This window comes from Lissotriton vulgaris, chromosome 5, assembly GCF_964263255.1.
Source record: "Lissotriton vulgaris chromosome 5, aLisVul1.2, whole genome shotgun sequence".
NCBI classification, from domain to species: Eukaryota; Metazoa; Chordata; class Amphibia; order Caudata; family Salamandridae; genus Lissotriton; species Lissotriton vulgaris.
In genome coordinates, this window is record NC_141693.1 from 1,450,299,309 (window position 1) to 1,450,312,382 (window position 13,074).

General features: G+C 50.9%; 1 protein-coding gene and 1 long non-coding RNA gene across 8 annotated transcripts in view; both read right to left on the reverse strand.

Moving 5' to 3' along the window:
- LOC147712726 (membrane cofactor protein-like) overlaps nucleotides 1-13,074 on the reverse strand; it is a 629,516-nt gene that overhangs the window by 163,261 nt on the left and 453,181 nt on the right. The window lies entirely within an intron of this gene.
- On the reverse strand, nucleotides 6,317-12,424 carry LOC147712727 (uncharacterized). The gene is made up of 2 exons (XR_015295767.1): nucleotides 11,030-12,424; nucleotides 6,317-6,769 (listed from the first exon to the last, which is right to left on the reverse strand). It is a non-coding gene; the product is annotated as an uncharacterized LOC147712727 (long non-coding RNA).

Genomic DNA, 13,074 nt, shown 5'->3' on the forward strand with positions numbered 1-13,074 from the left:
GCTGTGATGAAGAGCAAGGCTGCGCGAGTTGGCCAGTATCCTGGACCGTGACGCTGCCTGCCCCAAACCGGCCGGGACAGTGCCAGGGGGAGTTGTTACGGCTGGCCCTGCACACACCGTCATGGCGCTCGCTAGCATAAAGTAAGTATCACTGTACCAATCTTCTCCTGCTTCGTAATTTAATTCAGCCTCTCAAGGAAACGTTAACACTTGCGTGTGACGTGCTGCACAGCAGAGTCACACTACTGCCGTCTGCACAAAATTCAGTTCAGCCGCTTTTCCAATCTGACCTAATGTTTATGAAGTGCCACTTGACGATTAAAATCACCTCGTCCTCATGTTACTGGACCAGTGCAATCGTCAAGCAGAGCTGGTTTGGGCATGTGCCGTAACTTTTCACTATGGCTGGTGGCAATGTATATGAAAACATTACTTTGTATGTTCCCCTTGTCGCCTGCCCATAGAGCCGCCGTGCACCACACTTACGTTGGTCTGTGCTGAGAGTTTGTCTGGCGTCTCCAGCTCGGCGCAGGATGTTTTCGCTAACTGCAGCTGTCCCATTCCTTCCATCTGGACATAATCGACTGGCTGGAGGTATTTGAATTTCACCCTTATCAATGAAGACCTCCAGCCACGCCGTTTGTCTCTGTCTGGAGAAGAGACGGGATGTGACAGCATCCCTAACCTGTTGTGGGAGAGAGACACCACAGCAGAGGGGCTACTTGTCATGGCGCCAGCAGCCCTGCAAGAACTTGAGTGGACTGCTGAGCAGGCTTGAGAGGGGCAGAGAGAGCTGTAGTGTGAGAGTTACTGCTCAGCTGCAAGGCCATCCCTGCTGTGTCAGTGTGCAGCGGTCTGGGGTATGCAGCTGTGTTATTCTTCGTCTCAAGCTCTTTTACTTCAATAATATTACTACGAGGCCGTTCTCAGAAATTACTGCCCTTCCATTGCTAGTACTTTTTATAATTTTTACGGTCATCTTAGTTCCTCAAATAGGTGTAATTTGCAATATTAAAATGTTTCCCTTGTTTTCATTGCTTGATTTAGCTCGTGCAAAAGTGTCACTCATAAATTTCGTTTTCCCCGTGTTTTGCCTTCCTTCCTTGTTGCCCGCCGCCCTCCGCCCTCCCTTCCCGCCAAACGCCGCTTTTCCCCGCCCTTTTTTTGTATTCTGTACCCTCCCCGCTCCCGCCTCCCAGCTGCTCCGCCCACCCGCGCACTTCGCCTTAAATGGCGACCGTGCGAACGCGCAGCGTTGACGCGCAGCGGGCGCGCCGATTGTGCGCCGAAGGCGCGCCAAAGGTAAGCCCGTCTGCGCCCGTCCGCGACCGGATCGCGACCAGCGCCAGGAACCCTGGACCTCGACGATCCCGACCGACCCGCCGGACGTACGCCGCCGCCACCCTCACCGCTCTCAACACCGGCCGACTTCCAGACTGCCACCAAGCCACTCCACGACGTACCCACGGACCTTTCAGCTGCCACGCCTGCAAGTTCACCTGCACCCGGACCTGCCTCGCACCAGCACCCACCAAGTCGAACGCCAGCAGCACCCACCTCAAGTGCATCCTGATCAACACCCGCTCCGTCCACAGACACGCCATCGAACTCTGGAACCTCCTAGACGCCACAGCCCCTGACGTTGCCTTCCTCACGGAGACCTGGATGAACGCATCCTCAGCTCCCGACATCGCCATCGCCATCCCAGAGGGCTACAAGATCGTCCGGAGGGACCGAAACGCCAACCAGATGGGAGGAGGCATCGCCATCATCCACAGGAACACCATCCGTCTCACGACCAGCACCGACGACACCCTGACAACCGCCGAACACCTGCATTTCCAGATCCACACCAACCCGAACACCACCCTCAGAGGCACCCTGATCTACCGACCCCCGGGACCACGCACACAATTCAGCGAAGACATCGCCGACTTCGTCAGCCCGCATGCCCTCCCCTCCGCTGACTACATCCTCCTGGGAGACCTCAACTTCCATCTGGAAAACAACAACGACCACAACACCACCACCCTGCTCGACAACCTCGCCAACCTTGGACTCAAGCAACTGGTGCCCACCCCCACCCACCTCGCCGGACACACACTCGACGCAGTCTTCTCTTCCAGCACAGACATCGAGTTCAGCCACGCCACAGAGCTTCAATGGACGGACCACAGCTGCGTCCACTTCACTTTCAAGAGAACGACGACCCACCACCACCAGCAACAGGCCGCCCGCAGAAGCTGGAACAAGATCACAGCAGACCAGCTCGCCACCTCCCTGAGTCAGCACCCCCCTGCCTGCTCAGCGAACCCCAGCCAGGCCGCCGACAACCTCACGAAGTGGATCAGCAACTGCGCGGACGAACTCGCCCCTCTGAGGACCCCGCCTAGCAGACCCGGCAGCAAGAAGGCCCCATGGTTCACCGACGAACTCAAGAGCTCCAAGAAGAACTGCCGAGCCCTCGAGAAAGTCTGGAGAAGGGAACCGACACCGGACAACAGGACCTCCTACAAACTGGCCACCCGGAAACACCACCAGCTGATCCGCGCCGCCAAGAAAACAGCATTTAAGGACCGGTTGGACAACAACGCACACAACTGCAAGGAACTCTTTAACATCGTGAAAGAACTTTCCAACCCCAGCGCAGGAAACAACGACGTCACCCCATCGCAAGACCTCTGCAACTCCCTCGCTTCATACTTCCACAACAAGATCACGGACATACACAGCAGCTTCAACAACCAACCAACGCACACCGTGACCGAACAACCACCCCCCACCACCATCCTTCACGCCTGGACCCCGATCAGCACCGAAGACACCATCCGCACAATGAACTCCATCCACTCCGGATCACCGACCGACCCCTGCCCTCACCACGTCTTCAACAAGGTCGACGCTGTCATCGCACCCCACCTGCGAGACATCATCAATACATCCTTCGACACCACCATCTTCCGGGAGAGCTGGAAGCACGCCGAACTCAGCGCTCTACTCAAGAAACCAACAGCGGACCCCACCGACCTCAAGAATTACCGCCCCATCTCGCTTCTCCCGTTTCCAGCCAAAGTCATCGAGAAGACCGTCAACAAGCAGATGGCCGCCTTCCTCGAGACGAACGGATCCCTCGACCCCTCACAGTCCGGCTTCCGAGCCAACCACAGCACCGAGACCGCCCTCATCGCCGCCACCGATGACATCCGAGCCCTGATGGACAATGGAGAAACAGCGGCCCTCATCCTCCTGGACCTCTCCGCGGCATTCGACACTGTCTGCCACCGCACCCTAGTACAGCGCCTCAGCAACGTCGGAATCCAGGACAAGGCGCTGGAATGGATCATCTCCTTCCTCGACGGAAGAACACAGAGAGTCCGCCTACCACCGTACAAGTCAGAGGCCTCCGAAGTCATCTGCGGCGTCCCCCAAGGATCATCTCTGAGTCCCACCCTCTTCAACGTCTACATGAGCCCCCTCGCGGCCATCGTACGCAAACACAACCTCAGCATAATCTCCTACGCCGACGACACCCAGCTGATCCTCTCCCTGACCAACAACCCCGCCGCCGCCAGAGCCAACCTGCACGACGGGATGAAAGAGGTAGCCGAGTGGATGACGATCAGCCGCCTGAAACTGAACTCGGACAAGACGGAGATCCTCATCCTGGGCTCCTCACCCTCCGCCTGGGACGACTCCTGGTGGCCTCCCGCCCTGGGCACCGCACCCAAACCGACAGACCACGCACGCAACCTGGGCTTCATCCTGGACTCCTCCCTCTCCATGACCAGGCAAGTTAACAAAGTCTCCTCGACGTGCTTCAACATCCTACGCATGCTACGGAAGATCTTCTGGTGGATCCCCACCGAGACCAGGAAGACCGTCACCCAGGCCCTCGTCACCAGCCGTCTGGACTACGGCAACGCCCTCTACGCCGGTACCACCGCCAAGCTCCAGAAGAGACTCCAGCGGATCCAGAACGCCTCAGCCAGACTCATCCTCGACATCCCACGAACCAGCCACATCTCCGGACCTCTGAGAGACCTTCACTGGCTCCCCGTCAACAAAAGAATCACCTTCCGCCTCCTCACCCACGCACACAAAGCTCTACACGACCGAGGCCCGAGTTACCTCAACAGCCGAGTCAACTTCTACGCTCCCAAACGCCACCTCCGCTCAGCCAACCACGCCCTCGCCGCCGTCCCCCGCATCCGAAGAGCGACTACAGGAGGAAGGTCCTTCTCCTACCTGGCCGCCAAGACCTGGAACTCCCTCCCCCCCGACCTGCGCCTGACCCAAGACCACCTCTCCTTCAGGAAGAAGCTGAAGACCTGGCTGTTCGAGCAGTAGCGGCACCCCCCCCCCCCTCCCCCCCCCCCAGCGCCTTGAGACCCTACGGGTATGTAGCGCGCTCTACAAGTGTCATTGATTGATTGATTGATTGAATTAGCCTACTCATAATCGTTGAATGTCACTCATAATTCCTATTAAATTATGAAACTGTCACACATAGCAATCAGAAAGCTTGGCAGCTATGGTAACACACATCAGGTTAGGTTCAAAGGGCTTCAGCCCCCCCCACTCCCCCACTCCCTTGTGTGTGTCAGCACGGGCTGAGACAGCTTCCTGGACACACACACACTGCCGCACCCCAGTACTTCACAGGTCTTTAAAATACCATTTACTTTTTAACGAGGCTTTGTTGTTGTTTCACCCCTTCTCAGAGCCCCTGCATCTCCACTCTGCATATTGCTAAGGGACCGTACTTTTCATGGCATTCCCATTTAAAATGCAGTGGCTGGTGAATGTTTTAAATCTCTAGCTAAGCAGAGACATGCGCGCTTTGTAAGACTATCTGCGCGCTTGGAAAAGACAGCGCAGTTTACTGGGAACAATGTTCGTAACACGGCAGTGTACCAATCTTCACTTTTTTCCAAGATTTATTAAGTCGATGTTTTAATTATTGTACTAATATTATTGTTGAAAACCCTCAACTTCATAGTACTGTCCATATGTTCATTGAATATTGGAGGTATATATAGTTTGCTAAAAGAGTCATATGTGACTTTAAGCCATCGTCTTTGAAGGGCCATCTGGGTGCCTCCAGCTGATCGCTGTCTGAGGCAGCTAGTGATCTGAAAAGGAATCATAGAATGATCCGACCACGTCAGTGGACGAAAAGCATCAGCACTTATGAGAGGGGAATTAGTGAGTATAATATCCAGGGTATGACCTGCCAAATGTGAGGGACCAGTATTATTCTTTCCCAGGACCAAAGTGGCCATGTCAGCTAAAAAGCTGGCAGCTTCAGTGTTCTCTTTATCCTCACTGTGGATATTAAAATCCCCTAACAGCAAGCGCAAGAAATGATTAGAGGCAATAATGTGAGGGGCAATTTTCGCAATGAATTTTAAATTAAAATCTTTAAGTGGCCCCGGAGGGCGATATAAAAGGGCACCCTTTAAAGTTTGTCTCCCGTGAAGCACTGGACTTGCTCATAACCAACCGACTCAGAGTCTGGCCGACCCTGTGAGTCCCCACCACTCTGCTTCCGAGTCCGAGTGGCCCAATATTCTAAGGAGCTATCCCGGGCGAACTTAGCCTGGATTTCATAGACCCTGAACATCCACAAGCTTCTAACACAAGCCTGAAGCCATTATGTGGGAGGTCCCCTGCAAACCACAACCAAAGGCGACACCCCGACCGACTCTCTAAGCGAAGCAGTCCAAAAAGACCAATCCGACAGACTCAGTCAGCGAATACTTGCATTCACCAGACGTCAACTCCCAAAGACCCCATTCACCTAAGCAGCAGCTGACCGACTCCAAGGAATCCGCATCCTAATCTGGAGCATCGACAAAGACCGGTGGACTCCACTGAGAAACCTTGGGAACCCCGATGACCACATACTGCACCTGGCCGCCTCTGTGCCACCGGGGGTGTAGTTCTTGTGTTGGCAATTGGGCCCTACAGTGCAGACCTCGACCCCAGGAGCTTTTTGTTCATCTTATCCTGTGGCCTGCTTATATGCAGTCCCAAACCCATGACATTACTTAGCACGTTGGCGAATGTACAGACCCTGCACTCCGCACCCTGACACCTTTATGCCGCTTCTGGTGCGACTCGAGTGCCCATCTAACTAAATCTTACTCCCGGACATATAACCTCATTTCTGTTTGTGAGTAATACTGCAAAACTAATTCTACTCCAAAACTGTAATTCTGCCTAATATTTGGTTCTAGAAATAAAATACGATGAAAAATATTGTTCTTTATACAAACCAATTGGTCTGAGTTCAGTCTTTGAGTGAGTGATATAATTTCTTGCCTGAGTGTGTACAACAAATGCTTAGCACTGCCCTCTGATAAAGCCTTACTGCTCGCCCACACTACCACATATAGGGAGTAAGGCATTATCTACTTTTACCTCTGGGGATCCTCTGGGCTCTGCACACTATAGCCTACTTTGGTATAGTATATAAAGAGCCAGCTTCCTACACAGAGGAACTGGCATTTATTCATCCTTCAGGAAGCACCGAGTAAGCAATATGAAAAATTCAGTTAAATCAGATATGCGGATCGCAGCATCAAGAAGAAGAAGAAGATTCATGTCCTCAGCTACTTTGAAACTTTCTGGTAGACTGGGACAAGATGATGGCTTTGATGATTTTTCACATGATGGCAAGGTAGCTGGGTTAAAGGTTTGCAGATTCATTTGTTTATGCCTACGGCTGTCACCGCTTATTTTCCAGAAACTACTTAATTGATACAGTCTTGAACAAGCATTTACAATGCAATGGTCTCGGCATTGTTAAAGTTAGAGCTATTGGCATTGCTCATGACATTATTTTTATTTATGTTTTTGTTTTTAACCCCTTAAGTGCTGCCTCGGTGCATTGGCCGACGGCAGCACTACCTCCCCAGTGCTGCGCACGACCATTGAACGTCCATTCAGCACTAGTTCTAATGGACAGCGCAGCACTGGGGAGGAATGTTTAATAGCAGCTATGAGGTTAAAACATAAATAAATGACATTGTCATTTACAATGCTAATAGCTCTAACTTTTGCAATGCCGAGACCGTTGCATTGTAAATGCTTGTAATTAGAGTGTGTGAAGCCGCTAGGAGCGCAGCCCTTCCTGGAAATGGGCCTGCTCGGGAAATCCTAATTACTGGAGGATTAGAGGCTTGAGCGCTAACAGCGCCAAAGCCTGTGCCTGTACAACCAGCCTATAACTCCAGCAGCCGGGCTCGATCATTACAGAGATCGAAGGGATACCCCGAGCAAGATCTGTCGATCGATAAAGAAGAACGTCCGGCACCCGAGAACTCTAATAATTTGAGACGGATTGATTCGGGCATCTTTAGTATGCTACAAGCAACATGTTGGGCCACATGCTGCACTGCACGTCGGTGCGCAATGCAAACCTACGAGTCATGTTGTGCACCGCTGAGATGCACGGAGCAGTCCTCGCTGTTCATGTGCCCCAAGCTCCTCACAGCTTGCACAGGCACTCTGAACTCCTCTCCCTTGTTAATATTAGTCCTGGTATGTCTTAAAGACAGAATGCCCCAATTATTAATCTGTGTCACTGCGAGGCATCGGTATAGCAAGCGAGAATGCTGTGATGCATCATAATAAAGGGAGAGCCTCGAGGCTACACGAAGGGAATAAAGGCATCAACTGTTAATGTACCGAAACTACTCACAGTAGGCATATGTGCTTTATTCTCTCCCTGGCTGCACACGAGGATGTGGAGTAACGGCCAGAGCTGTTGACTTTGAGGTTTGAGTCTCGGCGTCGGCTCAACATCCTGTGATTCTGGCCAAATAATCTCCCCGTGTCTACCAATATATGAATGTGTCCTTGTGTAATGTAACTGCGGCTCATGTAAAGCGCTCCAATACCCCGCTATATAAAATGGCCACAAAAAATTTACACCACTCTAACAGACTGTGTGCTGTCTAAGATCCTGGGATGCCCTTGTAGCTCAAGTCCCCCAGGAGTTGCTGTTTCCATTTCGGCAGGGATGCAGGGTCGAGGCATTGTCGTACCCTGCTGCGACCTGGAACAAAGGCCCCTGGTTCTCGGAACGCAATCGCTGGGACAGAGCTGCGCTGGGACAGAGACAGCATTTTCACGGAGAGCAGAGGGACTCGCTATGATCACTGGTCATTTGCCTGCTGGGCCACGAAGTAAGCGCTTGATGCCGGGCAGCGCTGCAAACATACCGGGAGACCCGGGTCCATCCAGGCGGGTCCTACTCCTTTACACACTTCGCATTGGAAAAACAAGAGGAGGAGCCGAAGAAAGAAAACAAACACTTACATCGTCCTCGCGCGCTCCGTGGACGGCCACAGCCCCGGGTCTGCCGCGGCCGGTCCTGCAGTAAGGGGCACGGCGCATGCGTAAGCCCAAAACCTTCCATGGGGCACGGCGCATGCGCAAGCAGCGGGAGGTATAGCTAGCGTCTCAGCTTCCGAGGAGGACAGCGTGATCGCGCGCGCTTGGCCGGCGCAAATCGCCTTGCGGGCGGCCAGGACTGTCCTCCTCGGAAGCTAAGCCGCTAACAATAGATCTCTGGCGAGAGCGAGCTTCGCTCGCTTCTAGCCGAGACCTAAAAAAGCTTCAGGGCGTGCGTATCTTTTCTGTGTGTTTTAGCTACCCAAGGCTAGGAGGAGGGGTGGGGGCTGGCTTGAGGAGGGAGGGGGCTGGTGAACCTGTTGAACTGCAGAGTTTGAAACTAGAGAGCACCAAAGCAAGCCGGGTCCGGCTCTCAATCCGGATCAAAGGTGGTTTTTGGGTAGAAACCCCTCTCTTCGGGACCACACAGAGGTAAGGACACCGGCGCCCGCGGCTCTTAATAAAATATGTATTCGGGCCTGTACAGCTAAGCTGTTAGGATGTTTTCCGCTCTCGGGTGGTTGGCGTGGTTTGGTCCATTCAGAAGGAATTTGGTTCTCTAGTTTTTAATTATTTTTTTTTCAACTCACCATGGACTTTGTTTGCTCGGTACAAATGGCGGTGGGCTGTGTTTGCTCTGGTGCGTAGCTGGGACAAGTCAGATTTGGTTGGTGTGGTTGGTACCAGGTTCGTGTCTCGGTAATGACGCGGAACATCCTGTGATTCATGGCAAATCACTTCATCACCCCTTGCCTCCCGCTTTCTTGTCCTTTTGGTGAGTCTTGGACATGCATGCGAATATTTTAAAACTAGGAAGAGGAACATTTTGGAGAAAAAAATCGAGACCGATAAATCATTTTTGGACTAGAGAGAGTCGGTAAACAAGTTCTAACCTGTTTGGAGGGTCACCGGAGATAAGTTTGATAAAGAATGTACAGATCACTAACGGCAAATCCTGAGTGCTGTGTTTTAGTCTGAACCTGTATGTCCAGTCCTAAAGCGTGTTTGAGTTGCGAAAATGGCAAGCGCTGCCCAGAATCGTTCTCCTTTGTTTGGAGAGAACTGGCGTTGAAAGGCGTACTTCTGTCTCTACCCTCCCTTTCGCCATTTCGTATCAAACAGTCCGACTATATATGTGCTAAAATCCTCTTGTGCTTGGTATATTCTGGCATTGCAGAGATCGTAGATATTTTGTTTTTATTTTTTAAATGTATGCCCACGCATAGCTGCGATCTTTCAAAGGCCCATGTGTGATGTGCTGCTCCAATCCAGTTTTTTCTTTGAATTATGGGACTTCTAGTCCTGCTTAATAATGGGTTAAACAAGACCTCAAGTCCCAGATTTTAGGGGAAATAAAGTGGACTGGAGCTGGACATTAGGCATAGAAATGTGAACGTTGGCATGGCAGTTATGTCCACCGTGACGAGAGGGAGGTAAAAATACCCCCTAAGAAGCTTTTGGATTTACGGATAGCCCCTCCCCATTTGCTTCAGTTAATGACCTGTGCCAGGAGGCGGGGTCTGCTCAGTATACAGGAAGTACCCCCTACCTACTTGTAGGCACTTCCTGAACAACAGACAGACTGTCCCGTTTTCTTCGTAGAAAGCCGACCCCAACAGAGGCCTTTGTGTATTTTGGTCGCTAAAAGGGACCGCAGGCTGTTGCCCTCTGACAGTATTGTGCTGTCATTTTCGATCGTCCCTAGTGCGTTTTGGGTGCTGTAGTTTTGATTCTGATAACGATTTGCAGCAGAAAGGCACGGGTCTGAAATGCTTTCCTGGTGGATAAAGTCGTCTTAAGGAGATAATGTATGTGTTTTTAAAACTGTAGGTGGCGCTCGAGACTCACAGCCCCAGTCCCCCATAAGGAAGAAGCCTCAGATGTCCAGGCCACAAGGGTCAGGCAGCTGTAGTCTGGAGGCGCGTCGTTCTAGGTCACAAAGGCTGGTCCTGTCCGGTTTTAGATTTTTTGAGTGCCTTTCAGGAGGGACAAGTTGCAGCTTTTCCGTGGGGGCAGTGCTCCATGCCTCTAGGGGGAGGCTGGGGAATAAGGCTAAAGGTCGCCAGAGGCATTCTGTCCTGTCAAGGGCAGGGGGGGGTATATTTGCTGGTCCCATGGGCCTTACTTCTCAAGTCTCGGGAGAGAAGCGAACGTACTTGGGTTGTCGCAATCTGACAAGCCATACTTTTAGTCGCTATTAAATCTGTCCCGGAAAACTTCGGTGGCCTCACTGCCGCCCTTTGCTCACACAGCAGCCCGTGCTCGGCTTCTTATGACTCACCCCGGCTGTCTCTTTATTCCTTCTTTGCGGTCATATGACTGGGACAAACATGGCCACGCGACGTGAGGAGGAGCCGAAGAAAGAAAACAAACACTTCGTGGACGGCCGCAGCCCCGGGTCTGCCGCGGCCGGTCCTGCAGTAAGGGGCACGGCGCATGCGTAAGCCCGAAACCTTCCATGGGGCACGGCGCATGCGCAAGCAGCGGGAGGTATAGCTAGCGTCTCAGCTTCCGAGGAGGACAGCGCGTTCGCGCGCGCGTGGCCGGCGCAAATCGCCTTGTGCGCGGCCAGGACTGTCCTCCTCGGAAGCTGAGCCGCTAACAATAGATCTCTGGCGAGAGCCGAGACCTAAAAAGCACCATGGCAGCACCATGTGTGCTGAAATGTCCAGACAAAGAAGAGCTGTCTTCAAAATCAAAATTATCATGAGCAGGAATTGTAAATCCTTTCCTGGTAAAGTGACTTGAAAATAGTGTGCTGCCAGATTCACAAGATTTTACAGCATGAGCTGCAAACAAGTTCCTGCTCCGTATCATGTCATTCTAAGTTGTTGATACACAAATCCTATTCAGTGAAGTGATTAGTTCTCTACCTAGCACTTGTCATAGATTGCCTGGGCATTCACCATGTGTAGCAGAGTTTTCTTTTTGCAGTGATGTAAATCATAAAATATGATTTGGAAAAGAGTACATTTGAGCAGCATAAGCCTACCGGTTCATGGGATTGTGTTCTATTTCTTTGTTTATATTTTTAAAGTCATCAATAATGTTGTTGTCTTCTGTTCCAAACTCAAGAACTTTTGTTTGTAACATTTTTGGTTTGCTGAAATTACACAATGAAGTAAATAATGTTAAGATAACATTAGGTGTTCTTGTTGACTCTTATGATTTGTGGAGCTAAGCTATTAGGCATCACAACATTTGTCATGGAGTCCAAAATGTAAATCTTTCAGGACTTTTCTTAAAACGGTTCTTGCCGATTTTCCTGTATACTGTGATTTTATTTTGGCAGCAAGAACTTTAGGAGTCAAATCAGCTGAGAACACCATAAGTGGCTCATTCTTTTTGTTAGATTGACAAAAACAAATTCTGTCATTGTACATTCTCGCCAGAAAAATCCTAATTACGTTATTATGGATCAATACAGTTTTATCAATGTTGACCATTATTTCTCTGATCTCACTGAGTGTGACCCTGTAGCCAGCACTCAAGAGTGGCTTTAAAACTGCATTTGCTTTTTCAAAAGAGTGCAAACTTAACTAAAGGCTGGGGGTTAAGTTGCTGCTGGGAGCTCATTGTACATTCATATTTTTGAATGTATGCACAAATGCAGTTCGCGTGGGCATACAAATCCACTGAAAATACATTCACTTCGCTGTTTAGATCAGCTACTCTGCTATAAACTTCCTCTTGGAAGAAACTAGCTGCAGATAAAACAAATTTGCGACTTATATATTCTGTTCGCCAATTCCTTTGGCCCTTGTTTTGGCTAAACTCCAGATTTCACATTGAAGATCCTCAGCTTTCTGATAAGTTGTTGGAGGTGGACAAGAGGTAGCCATTGATCTTCTAAGTTGATGGGCATTAGGTTTGGTTGTCTCTGGATATATAAGGGCTGGACAATGAGCTACAAAGGGGGCCAGGCAAGTCCCTGATCTCATTCTTCTGCAAGAGATACATCTGGTGCCTTATTACACATAGGGCACATTTCTCCTGTTTGCGCCATGGCGCACCTTTAAATAGGAGCATTGTGCGCAAACCAGAAAAGTGTGCCCTACTACAGAGTATGCACTGCCCTCAGCGAAGTCACAAACTCGTGTTGCCCTGTGGCAGTGCATTCAAGTGAAATACGGAGTGGATGCTTCAAAGACACTCTGTGTTTCACAGTGAAGGCGCTAATCCACTAGCACTTTGCAGACGCCTGTAGTGCGATGTCTGCGGGCTCCAGAAGACTGCCCTCAGTAGGTGTATGAACAGTCCACCACCTTTTTTGTGGCACACTTTTAGCGTGCCTCCTGGCAGCTTTTTTACTTTTGTGCCCTCATCCATAATACTGTGTGGGTGCAGAGGCAAATAAATGTTTCCTCATTTGCATGGGGCCATGCCCTCATGCAATTGAGGAAATGCCTTTTTGCTACATGTGTGGCAGCGTTATTAGTGTTACAGAAGGGACCGCAAAAGCATCTGCAGATCCTCCTGTACTACCAAAGTGTGTGTCTGGGGGCTCACAAAGAGGGTGCACACACTTCCATTAACAGTTACGAGGACATGGTTGGACCCAGGGGGCTTTATGCAGGTGTGAGTGGTAAATGGAATGGGGAGCAACTGACAATATCATCCTGGTATTTCCCCTGGGTCTACAGACATCTGAGCTGTACAACCTGGTAGATTGGC